Below are 18,104 nucleotides of genomic sequence, written 5' to 3'. Positions count from 1 at the left end.
AACAATTAAGCTATAAAGAAAATTCTAATCCCTTGTTTTATGTCATTTGATCTTTAATTTCTTTCTATTATCTTAATGTGCTGGTTAGGAACTCTAGTAGTCTATTAATTACAAAAACTGACAGCAGATACCAACGGCATAATGAGAATATGTCTCAAGCTTCATTATTAACTGTGATGTTAGTAAATATGTTGATATGAAATTATTTCCTAATACCAGATTGTTAGCATTAAATCGCATCAAATTTTTAAGTTTGGGGAGAGAAAGAAACTTTATTTCTTTCTTCAAAGTCCACTTCCATTGCAGTTTACTCTACATATAATTAAGTGCTGCACGCGGTGAATTCTACTTTGGTTCTGGCTTTGTTCTGTTCCAGTAAAGATTCATGTGCTTTGCTCCAATTTGGCTTCAGTGATATTTGTGCTTTCAATGTGACTTTTGAGCTTTTTAAATGACGGTCCTTAGGTAGATTTTCTTCGAAGTCCAGTTTAGCCCTATTACTATGGCGTTACCTTTCCAGTGTCCACTGAAGACCTCGTGTATTCAAGGAACTTTTTCTAGTCTGGTATTGGGAATCAAAATGATTTTTGGCTCTGTGTAATCTCTGAGGATTTCAGTAGTCTTTTCTGCAAGTACTTTGCCCGTCCATAGGAAGTTTCACCCTGTGCTTATATGAATTATAAAGCACAAAAATATCCTTATCCAGGTCTCTGCAGATCTTTTTCTGTGGATTTGTTCTTTCTTCAAACTCCTGTCCCTAACTTAGGTTAACCCCATCCTTTCCGAGTCTGATCCTGCTCTTCAACGCAGCAAGTTTGCCAGTATTCTTTTGGGTTCTCCTTTCCTGCACCAAGGTCTGAAAATTACCTACAGGTAGAGATTTGGGCAATCTGAGAGCTCAACACATTTGCTTCTCAACTCTCAGAGCTCACAGTCTAACGCCCACAGGCAGAACGTACCAAGTGGTACTCCACGCCGCTCTGACCACCTCTGAGAGGAAAGTGAGTCCTGCCTTGTGTGCTCTTGAGATGATCCAGACCGAAGGATGTAGGGAGCCAAAGACTGTGGGACCTTCATTTTGGCAACTAGTTTCCAAGAGTTCTTAAATACATGAATTACACAGAACTCTTATTTTCAAACTTGGCCATACCCATGAACTTTTAAGTTAGGGTGAAGCAAACACTCCTAAAATAAAATACAGACTTTCTATTTCTTCCTGATTTAGTATCAGATTATATGCTTCTATATGCCCTTTCTTTCTTTCTGAGGACCCATTCTTTGGGGCACCCCTGTTCCTCCAGAAGTTTTTGCCCTCTTTCAAGAGAGTATGCATCTACACACCCTCCACTCCCCAGTTCCCCAGGGCCCTCGGATCATCTAACACCCCTGTCACTCATGTCTCCTGCTCCAGACCACAATCTCTGATGTCCCCTCTCCACTTACTTCCTTTTCAATGTAGTATGAATCTCTTCATGTCCCATTGAGTTCTGGGGTCCTACCATAATGGGTCATCTTCCAGGTTACTGACGTCTGCTGGGGCCTACTGCCCAAGGGCCACTTACTAGTTCCACTGTGCTGCTTTCACAGCTTTTTGGGTTACTGGGGCTCACCTCACCCCTTCTCAGCTACCTAGTTGACCCATCTAGTGGCCCTTCCCCCACTCTGGATGTTGTACTTAGTAAGCACTATACTTATCTTTTCATTCTTTCGGGTTTTATTGGTTTTATTCTGCAATCTAGCTGATATATGGAGGAGGAGAGCCTAGCATCTCTGCTCTGCTGCCATCTTGCTGTTCGTACCTTACAAAATCCAGAGCTCATATTTTTAACTTCTTCCATAGCTGTTCTTCCCCCCCAATACAACATTAACTGCAAAAGCCAATATCAGATTTTGAATCCTTCAATCAAAGCAAGGTAATGTAAAGTCATGTTGAATTTCATTTCTGTTCTAAGTAAAATTAGATTGAATCCCATCGTGATAGAAAATTCACCCTAATGTTGTTTGGTGTTATATGATAGATGCAATTACATCTGCAAAGTCCAAGTTATATTGTATTGAATGTGAGGGATTGAAGACAAAGAACTATCTCTGTAGAAGCTTAGGATTTATATGGATTTTCTCACTTGGAACTATACTTTCTCTAAATATTCCACTTCAGTTCTAAGCTGCTCATTAGCAGTTCTACTTACAGGGTTTAGTTAAGCTCCTCTGAAATTGGATTCTGTCCTGGGGGAAGATAGTTCAGCAATCACATCCTATGAAACGTGGCTCATACTGGTGGCTCTACCTATTGCCAATTTTATCCCAACAAGTGACCTTGGGCTGCACTTACAATGGCCCTTCTCTAGCTTCTCTAGTGCCTCCTGGTTTGGTGCCTGACCTACTTCCCATTCAATGACTTCTGTGGGAAATCAGTAAGAATCAGAGAGAGAACAAGAGAGATTTTTTGACATTTAAAAACTCATAGAACTGAGGACCTCCATGGTAGTACAAAGGTTAAGTCTCAGCACTATGCAGCTACCCACAGCCAGTGGAACACAAGTTCCATGCCAGGGTAGGGAGCTGACCGACAGGGTGCAGACTTCTCCTGTCTCACCTGCTGCTGCCCTCAGCAGTGTATTTCAATAGATCTGCCTGTTCTGTTCCCCATTCTCTCTGGTGAATCCTCTCACTCCCAGCATCTGTGACCTAACACCAGCTCTTGTATGCATAAATGAATGTCTTTATAAAAACTCATTGAACCTAATGCATTTTATAAAGAACAAAGTGACATATCAGTGGTATTAAATTATGTTTCCTATTGATGTGTGATCAAAAAGTGCTTGGTGATTCTTTGTTTACTAAACTCCTTCCTTAATCCACAGTCTCTGAATTTGCCCTGACAGCTGCTCATTCCTGCATGATGGCCGTTGAGAGTCCACAGAAATTCCAGCATGGAGTCCTTGACCTGCGTGACTGTGCATGCTCTGTGCTGACTGCGTGGTACAGATGATACTGCTGCCTTTATGAGGTAAAGGGAAGCAGCCCAGTGCTGAGTGCCAGGGACTACAAAGGAGGATGTGCCCTGACGCTTGTCAAGCACCGGCAAAACTCAGTCAGACGAGAAAATGCTTCCGTGAGCATGCGAACTGATACCAGCAACAGACCAGAAAAGGAAACCGAGCTTTCAGCAAGGCAGAGACCAGGATCCTTTGACAACCAGGCTTAACTGTGGTTGGGAATCAAGCCCAGGAATGTGGAAATTCCCCAAGTATAAATTACACAGACCAGGAGGAAGCCCTCCTCTGATGGCAATTTTTGGTTTTTTTCAAAGTAATTTTATCAATGAGCTGCAGGGAAGGATGATATCAAAGGTTTCTGCTGTTTCTTTAATTTTTCATATCAAGTCACATATGAAAAAATAGCAGGTAATATAGAACATAACTATTGCAACTGGAAAGAACACATCACAATCTACTATTAAATATGGAAATGAGCTACTATTGCATCCTTGGTGGTAGGACATTACTTGATGATCTTTAGAAATACTTCACCTCGGGCCCTCCCTGGTGGTGCAGCGGGCTAAAGCACTGCACTAGGAAATTTAAGCCACTACCGCATGAGTTCGATCCCCGCCTGCCCCGGAGGAGATCCTCATGGCGTGGCAGGCCTCTCCTGGCCCGCCCGCTGCTCCCCTCAGCAATGTACTTCATCGATCTGCCTGTTCTGCTCCCCACTCTGTCTCTGGTGAATCCTCTTACCCTCCACATCTCTGGCCTGTAACCCGGTTCTGTCTAAATAAATAAAAAAAAAAAGGAAATACTTCACCTCAAAAATAATAATAATAATAATAATGCACAACTATATACCAGAGACATTCTATTCTATGGGGGTGTAGTGGGGAATGGGATAAAAAATGGGGGTGGGGGAAGTGCACTGGACTATGGTGATGGCACACTGGTGATTTGGTAACAGGAAGCCCAAGAGGATTACAACTGAGATGGAAAAGGGCACAAAACAGTGTAAAATAAACTATCATATTATTTAAATAAAAAGAAAGAAATACCTCCCCTTAACACACACAACGTGGATAATAGTTACCAAGCCCCCAAGTCAACAAAAAGATATTTAGTACCCACACCCATAAATCATTCAGTAAAGTTATATTTCAGTGTCTAAAATATAACAACCCAGTTTTCCATCATAACTATGAGTGATTAGAATTCAAAAGCCAATCTTCTTATTTAGAAAATGCATGAAAAATGGACAAAAATAAATGTAAAAGACTATCAAAGAGTTATTCAAATAGCCAAAACTTGAGGGTCAAAATTCTGGAAAAGAAAGTAAATGTGGAGAGGTAAACATGGCATTCTACGCTGTTTGTTCTGTTCCACCAGCCAAACTTGTAGTGTTTAGTATCATATGCATGCAACTGCCAATATGTGTAACTACAAGTGTGGCAACTTGTTCTATCTGCAACCTCAGAATACTGCTCTGAGTGAATGAAGGGATGCACAGTGGGGTGAAGGGTAGGAGGGTTAGTAAGACTGCCTTTAGGATGGGTATAAAGCATACCAGGCTCTCAGCTACTGGGTATGATAAATTTGAGCTATGCATTTTTGCATCATTTACCAGATTTTCCCTAAAAGGTTCAGCCCCAGTTGTCTACTACAGGACTGGATTTACCACCTAACTTGTTTCCTTCTCTGTATCACTTCCCACAGCTACTACCAGTGTTCTCTGCATGCCACCATGCATTACTTTTGCTCAAATACGTATCTCAGGTCTGCTTTTAAAGCAGTTCAAATGGTGATTCATAAGCTATGGGGAGTTGGGGGTGAGGAGGGCAAAGGCAGAAAGCAGATGCTAAAAGGAGAGAAGCTGAAAACTGCTTCAGACACCTCACAGGGCTAATGAGACAAAAACTGAGGCTCAGTGCTACCCGTCAGAGCCTGAGAGATTAAGACCATGAGAATAAGAGACACCCAGAAAAGTGATGCCTACAGTCTGACCTATTATTTTCCTAAGACTTTCACCAATTCCTAAGCAGTACAGGAGAGCAAGAGGTAGAATAGCTGAGCAGAAAGCAGGTAACAGCAGATTGAAAAGTTAACAGAGGTACCAGCACTTTCCTTGCTCTGAGGAGACAAAATTGGCATTCAGAATCAGCCAAGTTGGAGAAGCGCAGGCACATATAAGACTTTCCTGAGACCCTTGAGACCTTCAAACTAAGAGAAAGAATGAATCAGAAATAGACATAATGGAAGTCTGTGCCATGTGTGAAGGCATTGAAGGGATCTGCTTTCATTCCAGCTACTTACAGGGAACCAAAGAATACCCTTTCTGGTGAAAAAATCCTGAAATAGAGTACCTGCAACATGTATTATCCAATGTGGTCAGGAAACTTTACATAGAGCAGGGCTGTTAGTCACAAATTAATCAAGATGTTAGCTGATAATGGGTTTTGTTAAATGGAAATAACATTAATTTACAGTACTGTATATAATTTAAGGGAGCAGGTTTACAAACCCTCAGATGTATGTCATCACCTCATTCCCACCACCAACGAACCTTTATTGCTTTACCTGAGATCACTGGGCTCCTGCCCCTGTTTGCTCCCACTCCCACACATCCTCCTTCTCAGAGCCTCAATTCTGCAGTCATAATTTCTCAGTTTGTTTTGGTTTAGTTTTGTCAGTTCCTTTGGTTTCTCTATCTTCCACATGAGTGAAATCATCTGATAGTTTCCTTCTCCTTTCAAATTATTTCAATTAGCATAATTCCCTACATTTCCACCCATGATGTTGCAAATAGCAAGAGTTTATTGTTTTTTACAGCTGAGTAGAATATAGAGACACCTAATCTATAGCAATCTATCTTCTATAGCACATCTTCTTAAGAGCTCAATGAAACTTTTATTTAAAATCATAGCAAAAGTACAAAGATAAACTAGGATATTTTGCTAGTTATTATAAGCATAATTATTGCTACTTAGTTTCTATATATGTTTTATAATAAATTTGGTAGACAAAGTATTGAGAGCAAGATTACTATTAATAGTTGTTGAGTTCATAAATACAGAAGTCTATCAAGTTAGATTATAAATTGAAGGTATAATGGACTCACCTAGTTTCATAAAGGGTGTAAACTTTACAAAGTTCTTTGACTGCATTCCTGAAAAAAAAATAAAAGAAGGGTAAATTATAAACTTCAAATATATACCTAAGGTCTGAATCCAGAACAATCACTAACTCCTAATAAGGATGTGAAGTCACAGGATCTCCATCCATTGCTGGTGGGAAAGCAAAATGGTACAGTAACTTGGAAAGATATTTTGGCAGTTTTTCACAAAATAAACAAACTTAGCATATTATGTAGCAAGTATACCTCCTTACTATATTTACTCAAAAAACTTAAGAAAATATCTATAAAAACCTATTCATAGATTTTTCTGGCAGCTTTATTTATTCATAATTTTGTCAAAACTTGAAAGCAATCAGGATGTCCTTCAGATAACAGCACTGTGGTACATCAGACAATGGGCGAATATTCAGAGACAAACAGGAATGACTTATCATGCCAAGCAAAAACATGGAGGAGTGGTAAATACATATTTCTCAGTTGAAAAAAGTCAATTTGAGACGGGTGTTACTTTAAACTATTTGCAAGCTATGGAGACAATAAAAAGATTGGTGTTTATCAAGGGCTGAGTAGGGGAGATACATGAAGCGTCAGAACAAAAAGATTTTTAGGGCAATGACCATTCTGTAGGCTATGATAATAGTGGGTATTGGTCCTTGGGTACTTGTCCAAATCAATACAAAGTACAACATCACAAGTGACTCTATTGTAAACTATGACTCTGGGTAATAATGACATCTCAAGTTAGGTCCATCACTTGTAACATATATATTATTTTTGGAGTTGACCAAAAGGAGCGATGTATGTGTAAAGTCAGGGAGTCTGTGAGAAATCTCTATACCTTCTGATGAATTCCAATGTGACCTTAAACTTCTCTAAAAAGTAAAATTTGGTAAAAATATGATGCATTACTAACTTAAGCTTTAAATATATGATGATAAAATATTTGGGGGAAAATGATAATCTAGTAGGTCTGCTGTTAGGTAAGAGCTTTAGACATGACAACAAAGGTGAAATCCACATCAGGATAACATGGATAAACTGGACTATGTCAACAGTGAAATCCTTTGTCACAAAAACATTAATGCACTCTGGTGATAAAGGCTATTAGTTGTCATAGATCTACTTGAACCTCAAGAATTGCAAGTGGGGAGTCCAGTCTTTAGGAAATAACCTGAGCTAATTTCTATTTACATAAAAGGCCAAATTGTATTGATCTAAATACTTTTTAAATATAGAAGACAGTCTAAGTGTCCAGCATACAGACATTGTTAAATAAAGTATAGTAATAGGCTTAAAAGAGATTACTAAGCAGCAGTAACATCTATCTGTATAATCTTTAATGATATAAAAAGACCCTGTGTTATATAGTAAAAACATGCTAATTCAAAACTTTGCATTAGAAAAACTATATTCCCAGGAATCATTTCTATTGTTCATCAAAAGTTTGCATCTTTGTGCTAATAAATAGGTAAAAACTTAATACACATCCCTGAGTACTGGAATAAGCTTTTTTTTTTTTTTTAGTTCTTTGTAGTGTTCAAAATGCAAAATCCCATGAGTGAAGTGACTCTAGATTTTGAATAAAATGAAAAACATAAAATTTAATTTATTACAAGAAAATGTCTTTGAGCAATTTTCTAAAATGTTCTGCCTTTTAAGAAAATGTAAGTTCAGAAGATTAGAACAATTAGGAGAATATGTTAAAGAACAATTTTAGGTCAAAAATATGAGTAGCACTTAGAGGAAGTATGGTATCAGTCATGCTGCTGTTTAGTTTTCCCAGAGCCTGTGGAGTCTTTAGCAATGTCAGACAATCGACAGTGATCAGAGAAAGACAAAGCCTTGACAACTGGCACAGAATCGCTCTTTAATAATGTACTTTCTGATTTTTTGTCCAGTCTCGTTTTACATTTTCTCCAGGGCCCTGAAACTTTCTTAATCTTCTCAGTGATGAGAAACCTATTTTTTTTTTTTGATAAGAAAAATATCTTTGCAGTAAATGGCTAGCAAATTGAATTTCTCTGCATAGTGAAGCCCTTTTAATGCAATCAATTCCAATGTAAGTGGAAGCTGACACTGAAAATAGCAAGTAATCCTTGCACCACAGGAAAAGCTACAAAATCAATCTTGGTATGGAAATATTTGTTGTAAAATCAAACTAGAGCTTATTGCAAAGGAAATTTCTATGACATCAAATGTCCACACAACATGGCTAATGGAAACATACGATTACTCTTTTCTATGAACAGACATCATTTCTCTCCTTTCCTATCACCAGTTCTGACTCCTCTGATTCTCCTGCCACTGTCCTTCAACCACTCTTCATTATTTGTCTTCTTATTAAATTTATGTGTGTTCCTGCAGAAGTAGTACATATGAATTTTCCAGTCACAGAATATTCTGATGTGCAAGCATGTAACTGTATATAGTTAAACCAAATTACTTTTCCACCCTTGGCTCCTGTCTTCCAGATGCAGAAAAGGAAAATACTACTTTCATACTCAACTTTGAAAAGTTAAAAGCTTTTAGATTAGGAATAAAATTAGGAAGAAGACAAGAACACCTATTCTCACCATTCCCACTCAACATATGTTGGATACTTTAGAGCTATAAGGGAAGATTTTTAAAAACAACCATATAGGTTGTTTTAAAACACCCAAAAGAAAAAGTAAAACTATTCTGTTAATAATAATCATATGTAAAAAGTCCTAAGATTCCAGAAAAAAAATGCTAGAACTAATTAAGTTTCCAAGTATAAAATCAACATGCAGAAAGTTTGGTTGCGTTTCTATACAGTGGTAACCAGCTATCTAAAAGTTAAATAGAATAACAGTCTTATTTACAATAGCATTTAAAAAATACCTCCTGGCCCTCCCTGGTGGCGCAGCGGGTTAAAGCACAGCACTGAGAATCTAAAGCTGCTTCCGCAGAGTTCGAGTCCCGCCTGCCCCGGAGGTGACCACATGGCGTGGCAGACCTCTCCTGACCCGCCTGCTGCTCCCCTCAGCAGTGTACTTCGTCGATCTGCCTGTTCTGCTCCCCACTCTGTCTCTGGTGAATCCTCTCACCCTCCACATCTCTGGCCTGTACCACAGTTCTGTATGAATAAATAAATAAATCTTTAAAAAAAAAAAAAACCTCCTAATAAAATTAACCAAGGAAGTGAAAGATCTGAACATTATAAGAAACTCATAAAATAAATGATGATACTAATAAATGGGAAGCAATCCCAGATTCATAGATCAGAAAGTTAATATTGTTGAGCATTTTATACTACACAAAGACATTTATAGATTCAATATAATCCCTATAATAATTCCAATAACACATAGCACAGAAATAGAGATGACAATTTTAAAATGTATATGAAAAAGCAGAACCTGACTCCTCAAAGCAATCTTGAGAAAGAACAACTCTGCAGACCTCACACTTCTTCATTTAAAAAAATTACAAAGATGGCCCTCCCTTGTGGTGCAGCAGGATAAAGCACAGCACTAAGAAGCTAAAGCCACTTCAGCATGAGTTCAAGTCCTGCCCCAGAAGTGATGATCCACATGGCACAGCAGACCTCTCCTGCCCCTCCTGCTGCTCCCCTCAGCAGTGTACTTCGTCGATCTGCTTGTTCTGCTCCCCACTCTGTCTCTGGTGAATCCTCTCACTGCCTCTGCACCTCTGGCCTGTACTCCAGTTCTGTATGCATAAATAAATAAATCTTTTAAAAAATTGCAAAGCTATTTATTAAAAATAAAAAAGAAAGTGTGGTACTGACATTAAAAATAAATAAGACATACAGACCAATGGAACAAAATTGAGACCCCCTGAAATAAGCCCATGTGTATATGCTCAATTAATATTTGACAAGACAATCAAAAATTCTCAATGGGTAAATGGTAGGATAGTCACTTCAGTAAATGATGTTTAGAAACCTGGATATCCACATGCAAAGCTATAAAATTGGACTCACATATAACATGTTAAAAAATACCAAACACACACTAGCATGGGAAAGTGTTCCCATATGCCATAGCTAGTTCATGCCTGCCCCACTTTCAGCATCACCAAGCCTTTGCCAATGTGTCTTCTGGCAGCTGGAGCCACGGGGATCTCTGCCCCCCCCCCAGCTGGAAGTAGCATCTTGGAACGAGAGCCCGCCTAAAGCCACCTTCAGCCAGTGATGGGCATTTAGATATACCTGCTTCAAGCATCCTTTGGATGGGATCATTCTGTACAGCATCTTAGCTTTAGCTTCCAGAGTGCCCCAGGGGGGATTATGCTCCAGTTACCCAGAAAGGTAGCTTTCTTGTAATGTTCTGTTAATCGACTATCTTTCCTTCCTTGCCTCACTTATTTCCATCATTCCTATTCGTGTTTCCTTCACTTTCCAAATAAACTACTTTAGCTGAATCCTCTTTTCAGGGTTTACTTTTGGGAAGACATGTACACTAAGGACATAAACTCTAATCTAATATGCCAAAAGTATTTTAAACAAAAATAGCTTAAGGGGGATAAATACTGTGGAAAATGCCAAAAGAGAAATAGAAAACAGGCATGAGAAATTGAGATTGTCAAACACAGAGCAAAGATAAAAAAGAATGCACATAGAAAACAGGGAAGTGATAAAAGATAAAAAAAAGAATGCACACAGAGAACAGGGAATATGCAATACCAGAATTCTCCAACAAGAACACTGAACCAACCATACAGAACAATTAAACAATTCCAAGACACTCATGGAATAAAAATATTTGAAAGTATATATGGAAAGTGCATTGTATAACCAAAAGAAGCCCATCTGAATAGACTGATTACAGTATGATTCCAAATATACAGCATCTTGAAAAGGTAAGACTGAAGCAGAGGTTTCCAGCTCTGGAGAGGGAGCGGAGGATGAGTGGGTGAAGTACAGGAGAATTGCTGGGCAATGGAATTATCCCACAGCATACTGTAATGGTGCAGAATGCACCCCAAAATGAAGCCTGAGGTAAACTATTAACTTTAATTCAAAGTAATATATCAGAATTGGTTCTTTCGTTGTAGCAAATGTACACATGAATGCAAGATGTTGACAGTAAGAAAAAAATGTGCTGAGAAGGAAGAATATTTGTGCATAGTGTATTTGTACACTGTGCTTTTTGCTTGTTATTTTTGTATAAACTTAGAATTATTATAAAATTACTTCTAAAAAATAGGACTTGTGATGTTGAATTTGGCAAAGATAATCTTATGATGAAGTATTAAATGAGAAAAAGGGCATTTTAGATAAAAAACTATATTCCCTCATGAATACTTCAGCATTCTTAGTGATGCCCCGAATAAAAGGAACCGATATTTTAAATTAGAAAGTTAAAGAGATTCATAGGAAACAAACTAACCATGGGCTGAAGCCAGATTAAAGAGCTGAAACATTAAGATTTAGAAAATATAATTTTATCACTAAAACATCTTTAATAGATACACAGCAACCTCAAACTGTCATTAGGGACTATACCTTCTTTTCAAGTACACATAAAAATGTATTGAAATTGATAATGCTTTAGTCCACAAAGAGCTCTATAAGTCACAAAGTACCACTGATTATAATCAGAAAATAATTAGATAAAAAAAACAACAACAAGATATCTAACTGAACCCTAATAATACCTTCATTACAAACATCTTGATTTAAAAGGAAAATACAAAGTATTTAGAAGCCTGGTGTTGAAAATATCACAAATGAGAGATAACTAAGGACAATAAATGAGATATAATATAGCTACCAGTAGAACATGCACAGAATTAATTTTGCATTAGCACAAAAAAATCAAGTGTCTTAAAACTCTATTACTAATGTCATACAGGTTGATGATTGTACACCACATGTGAACATCAAGGTAGGGGGAGAAATCTAACTTTTCTTATGGTTTGAGGACAACAACAAAGATCTACTGGCTAAAAACAAGTCTATGCCCTTACTTCGATACCACATTAGATTCTACCATTAGAAAATATCTCCTATTATTTCTTTTCCACGTTGCACAGCACCATGGGAAATGACAACACATTAAGGTTCACTGAAGTGATAAAAATGTTCTGGGTAGATATTCCCTTGGCAAGAACAACCTGGGTGAAAGCAATAAAGAGAAACATATAATGGAAAGAAGACCTAAGGTGTATAAGGCCCTAATTAAAGTCCAGAATCAATAAACGGAAGCTACTGCTAATAGTATCCCTACATCATTATTCTGCTATTTCCACTAAGAAGTGCTCATTTGCACAGAAAAAGAACCATTTTTCCCAACATGTGAAATGTTGTCTCAGATCCATTCTAACACATCAATAGATGGCTGCACACCTCCAGGGGGTCGTGGGGTCTCACCCAGGAAGCCACACGCTTGTCCCTCTCCAGAACTTATTCCCCCAGGGAGGATGAAAAGTTTGCACTGATTATTTGATGGAGCGGATACCTGCTGAACACAGACATCTCTCTGCTCTTCTGCTTTTAAATTGTGAGAGCTACTTTTGCAGATCCATTGTTAACCTTTTCATTGCCTTTTCTTGTGTGGGAATGGAAGAGTTTTAGCACCGTCTCAGCAGGGAGTTGCAGGTGAAGAGTAAGAATATCCATCCCTGTAGAATAGTGGGCACATGTTCAGGTGCTTTGGACACTGATTTATTGCACACTTAGTAGCAGGACCTGCTATTATCTTCAAGATGAAGTGGAGAAAAGGGAAACTTGAGCTGAACCCCTGCTCAAGCCCTGAAGCTGCCCCTCATCACCTTCCACAGGCTCCCGGCCCATCCCTGGTGCACGTGACATAGTCAATATCACAGAATTATTTTTTTTTTCCAATTTCTCCCTTCTGGTTTAGTTCCCCGTCAATCTCCCACCAACACATCAACCGTGCACCGTCACTATAAGCCCTTGTGTTCTTCCCTCCCTTGTTTCGAACACTCTTTCCACTCCATGGTGTATCCCTCAAATCTATAGTTTGTTTGCCTACAAGTTCTGTCTTTTTTTTTCTGATGCTTTGTTTGATTTCCTCTTATAAGCGAAACCATCAAATATATATATTTTTTTCCTTCTGACTTATTTCACTGAGAGTAATCCCTTCTAGCTCCCATTAACATAGTATTTCTACTGAGAAAGCAGCAAAAATATATACCTGAATGCTGTGTTTCTACAGGTGTTGCTTGAGTCAGGTAGTTTACAAATTGTTCCTTGTAAAAGTGATTTCAGTGCTGAGTTACCAGGAATCATTGCATGTTTGTCTTTTAGACAGTCACAATATTTGTTAGCATATTAAAAAGCACTGAGATGGCCCTCCCTGGTGGCGCAGCGGGTTAAAGCACTGCACTAAGAAGCTGAAGCCACTTCCGCATGAGTTTGATTCCCGCCTGCCCCGGAGGTGACCACATGGCGTGGCAGACCTCTCCTGACCCGCCCACTGCTCCCCTTAGCAGTGTACTTTGACCATCTGCCTGTTCTGCTCCCCACTATGTCTCTGGTGAAGCCTCTCACTGCCCCTGAGCCTCTGGCCTGTACTGCACAAATAAATTTAAAAAATCTTTAAAAAAAATTTTAAAAAAAGCACTGAGAAGTCTTATAATAATGCAATTTTTAAAATCAGCATTTAATGAACTCAAATGAAAACTCTATTGATTTACTTTGAATTTTGTTGTTTTTGTCCTAAATAATACTTTTACTAATCTATCAGGCAAGGGGTGACATTACCCTAAATTCATTATCATACCTGTCACTTAGATCACATTTACATGTTTCCAAACAATCATTAACTATTTCTTCATATTTTCAGACACACAGTTCCCTTCCACTGGAAGAAGCAGAGGTACAGAGAGCATAGGAATTGCAGATGCAGAACTCCCCTTGGGAACCACTTCTTGTCACTTGAGTTTACTGGAGCTCATCACAGACATGGGCGGAGTCTTGAAATGATGAGGGACATGGTGAAGCAATGCTGAGCTCCCCAAAGTTGAATCTGTCTTGTGTGCTGGAAATGCATTAGAAGGAAGGACCATACAAGAAGAAAGGACCTTCCAAGAAGAAGCACCACCGGCATAAGCCCGAAGCAGAACAGAGACCAAGTGGCATGTTAAATAAATGAGGACAGTCATAGAACTAATCCATTTCATAATTTTTTCATAAAGAGGGAAAATGATCTCTCAACTTGCAAAGAGCAAATAGGCTAGGCTGAGCGTGCAATTCATCAGCAGCTCTGCTGGCCCCCTCCTCCTCAGCTGCTGCCCCCCCTTCCCCATTCTCATCTTCATAGTCTCCCTCCCTGGTGGTCTTCACTCCTCCTCTTGATTGCTGGAAGGCCCAGGACTTGCTTCCATCCACATGTGCTCCCTGCATGACTCTATGGTTTTTATGGTTGTTCTTTTATATTCCACCCCACCTTGCCCCACCCTTTCTCGTGTTCTGGAAAGATGACTTCCAAGGATGGACTATACACATGAACTTCCTTTTCTCTGGCTTCTGGCAGAGTTCATTCAGTGGGAAGTACCAGCAGATGAGAAATCAGTAAAAGAAATGATGGGAATATAAATGCTCTTGCCCCCAGACTGCCATGATGTAGTCTGTGAGTGATGTCATCCCTTGAAAAGGCAGTGATGTTGCTTCCATCACTACAGCTCTTCCTGAATTCTTCTATTCTGAATTCTATTTCCCCATAAAAATCAATTTTCTTTCCCTCTACCTCCCTCCCTCCCACCATCCGTCCATCCGTCTGTCCTTCCTTCCTTCTTCCTATCTAAAATTAAAGTTATGAGACTCAAGCTACAAATTATGTTCCCTGTGGCAAATGGCAATTTAACTCTCAGTTAAGTTCTTTTTCTTCTAAACCCATCCAGAGTTCAGTGCCAATCCTTATTTCTGAACGATATCTCCTTTCTTACATGAGACCAGACATGTCCTCCAGGTCAACAAGGCAGTGAGCTGCAAGTGTGAATCAAAGCATTTGCTACTCTAACCCATATATACACCATTTGGTGGATGTAAGTATTCTATCTAGCAGAGAACTACAGGTCTCCTGTACAATTATAATTATGCAAAATTAATATTAAGAAAATAAGTGCTTTTTTTTTCTTGAGGGAATATCAAAGAACCTCCAAGCTAAAAGGAGCTCTTACTTAAAACAAGGCTGCAACCATTCCTTGTCACATGAATCTTGTCCTCTTGTACCTCATGCAACTGGTCTCTGCCCACATACGCCCACATAGGTGGAAGAAAGCAGGCTGCCACCCAGATCTCCAAAGGCCACTCTCACCCTAGGGCTAATCAGTGTCCAGGAGCAGTTACCCAGCCTTCAGCTGCAACCCTGACTTTGACCACATTCACTAGGTCCCCAAATCCAGGGCTGTTTGAAGAATTAAGACTTCACAAATACTACAAATTAGTTAGTTTTGAAACACAGCTGATACAAAATTGGGAGGAGAATGGAAACCCATTATTATGCCACTGGTAAATAGACATTGAGAACCAGCAGCAGCCTACTTCAAAAAGAGAGAAGTAATAAGGTAGGGTGGTTGGCGAGGCCTTTTACCTAGAACCACCTGCCCATTCTTGCCATGTAAACACGTTTCCAGAAAGAAGCTCTATAAATCCCACTGATGTTTTATTTCATTGCTGGTTTTATCCCTCTGTTGTACTTATAGGTTTGATTATATCTTCTCTGCCCACCTATACTTTTGAGATAACCACATTAGGGTCCAACTTGCCATATAAATTCCCATTTAAAATTGATCACCTTCACTTCAGAAATAAGATTTCATCTACTACACTGTATATTACTTTCATCACAATGAACAACATACTTGAGGGACCTTATTCCTTGTGTTTTCCCAGTTCCAAATGAATATTTGAAAATAGAGTTTCTTCCTTATGTAGCTGAATAACAAATCAATACAGGCATCTTTTATTCACATTTTAAAAGATGCAAACTTCTGGAAAAGGTGACCACATATGTAGTAAAAGCAAAAACAAAAAATCACTGTGATGCTTTGATTCTGATCAAAACTTCCCCAAGCCTTTACATTTCTTCTATTTTTAATTTTTCAGAGTGTCTACAAGGTGCTTGGGAATTTGCAAATTTTCCTAACAACAATATGACAGATTTTTAAATTTGCATTTAAATATTTATTAAAGTTAAGAAAGTAATGTAAATTCTACAGGAGTAGTCATTAAATAAAATATGTATTTGCACTTATAAGGTAAATATTCCATAGTACATTTAGTCATTTTTGTGGCACTTACATTAAAAAGATTGGAATTTTAACTACACCATTCAAAGTTGGAATAGGATCAAAATATTGCTACTTACTACTAACCTCTGGGTAACTTATGATAAAATTGGCATTCTACATCTGAGAGCAACCCCAAATTAACTCTGGGATTTTGCACAAAATAGAAACAGTTTGTTTCTTCTTTCTTCCTATTTAAAAATAGCCTTTAAGGTTAACAACATGCAAACTGAGTCTGTATCTGCTGGCTAATTATCAGGTCATGGACACCAGCAGAATTATTATGTGTCTGGATAAAGGGTGAAAAGGTGTATAGGGGTCACAGTAGAGGAACCAGGAGAACACAAGTCTTCAGAAAGGCTCTTCTCTTTGCTTGCGAAGTGTAACTGTTACAGTCAGTGATCAGACAATCTCAAGCTTCAACAATAAGTAAACATTCTTTATATCCAGGAGAAAGAAAAGCCTCCTCAATGAATGCTGTTGGGAAAACCAGACAGCCGCATACAAAAGAATGAAACTAGACCACTGTTACACACTCTACTCAACACTAACTCAAAAGGATAAAAGACTAGGAGGTAAGGCTGGAAACTATAACATACATACAAGAAAACATAAGCAAAGCACTCTACAATACAGACTTCAGAGATGCCCTTGTGGATTCACCTCCAGCAGCAAGGAAAACAAAAGAAAATATAAACAACAAGGCACTTCAAATTGAAAGTCTTCTGTATGGTGAGGGAAGTTATCACTACTACAAAAGACACACTACTGAGTGGGAGAAAATATTTGCACACCATACATCTGACCAGGGGTGATGTCTAAGATCTGCACAGAACTCATACAATGAAACAATTAAGAAAAACTCACATGATCATTTCAATAGATTTGACAAAAAGCATTGACAAAGTTCAACAACTTTTCTTTTTTTTTTTTAAGATGTAGTTATGCATAAAAGACCTGGGGAACAGGCCAGAGATATAGGGGGTGAGAGGATTCACCAGAGACAGAGTGGGGAACAGAACAGGCAGATCACTGAAATACACTGTCAAGGGGAGCAGTGGACAAGACAGGAGAGGTCTCCTGCATGCACCATGTGGGTCATTCCCCCTGGCTGGGGATCGAACTTAGTGCTGCAATGGCTTCAGATAGCTTCACAGTGTTGTGCTTTCACTGGCTGTGTCACCAGGGAGGGTCCCCTCAGCAGCCTTTCATGATAAAACACAATGACAAACTAGGAATAAAATTAAACTATCTCAACATAATAATGGTCATATAAGAAAAGCATAGTTATAATAGTCATCAATAAATGAAGACTAAATGTTTTCCTATAAGCAAAAAAGACAATGATGCTTGCTTTTGCCACTTCTATATAACATTATACTAGAAATTATAGACAAAGAAATATGGAAAGAAAAAGAAACAAGTCATTATGATGAACAAAAAGAAGTAAAATTGTTTCTATACACAGACATTATGATCTTCTATGCTGAAAACCTAACAAATTTCTCCCAAATCCCATAAAGTACAAAGCAAATTCAACAAAGTTGCAGGGTTACTAAAAATCAATACTCAAAAATCAGTTGCATTTTTATTCAAGAACAATGATTAATCTGAAAAGGAAATTCAGAAAAATAAACCCAATATGATCAAAGATGTAATATAAGAGCTAAAAATATAAAACTTGTTGAAGAAAACATAGAGGCAAGCTTCCTGATTTTGATTTTTGCAATGATTATTTGAAT

The sequence above is a fragment of the Condylura cristata genome, unplaced genomic scaffold (genome assembly GCF_000260355.1).
Source record: "Condylura cristata isolate star-nosed mole 26May11 unplaced genomic scaffold, ConCri1.0 scaffold00035, whole genome shotgun sequence".
Classification (NCBI taxonomy): Eukaryota; Metazoa; Chordata; class Mammalia; order Eulipotyphla; family Talpidae; genus Condylura; species Condylura cristata.
This window is presented reverse-complemented; position numbering follows the sequence as displayed.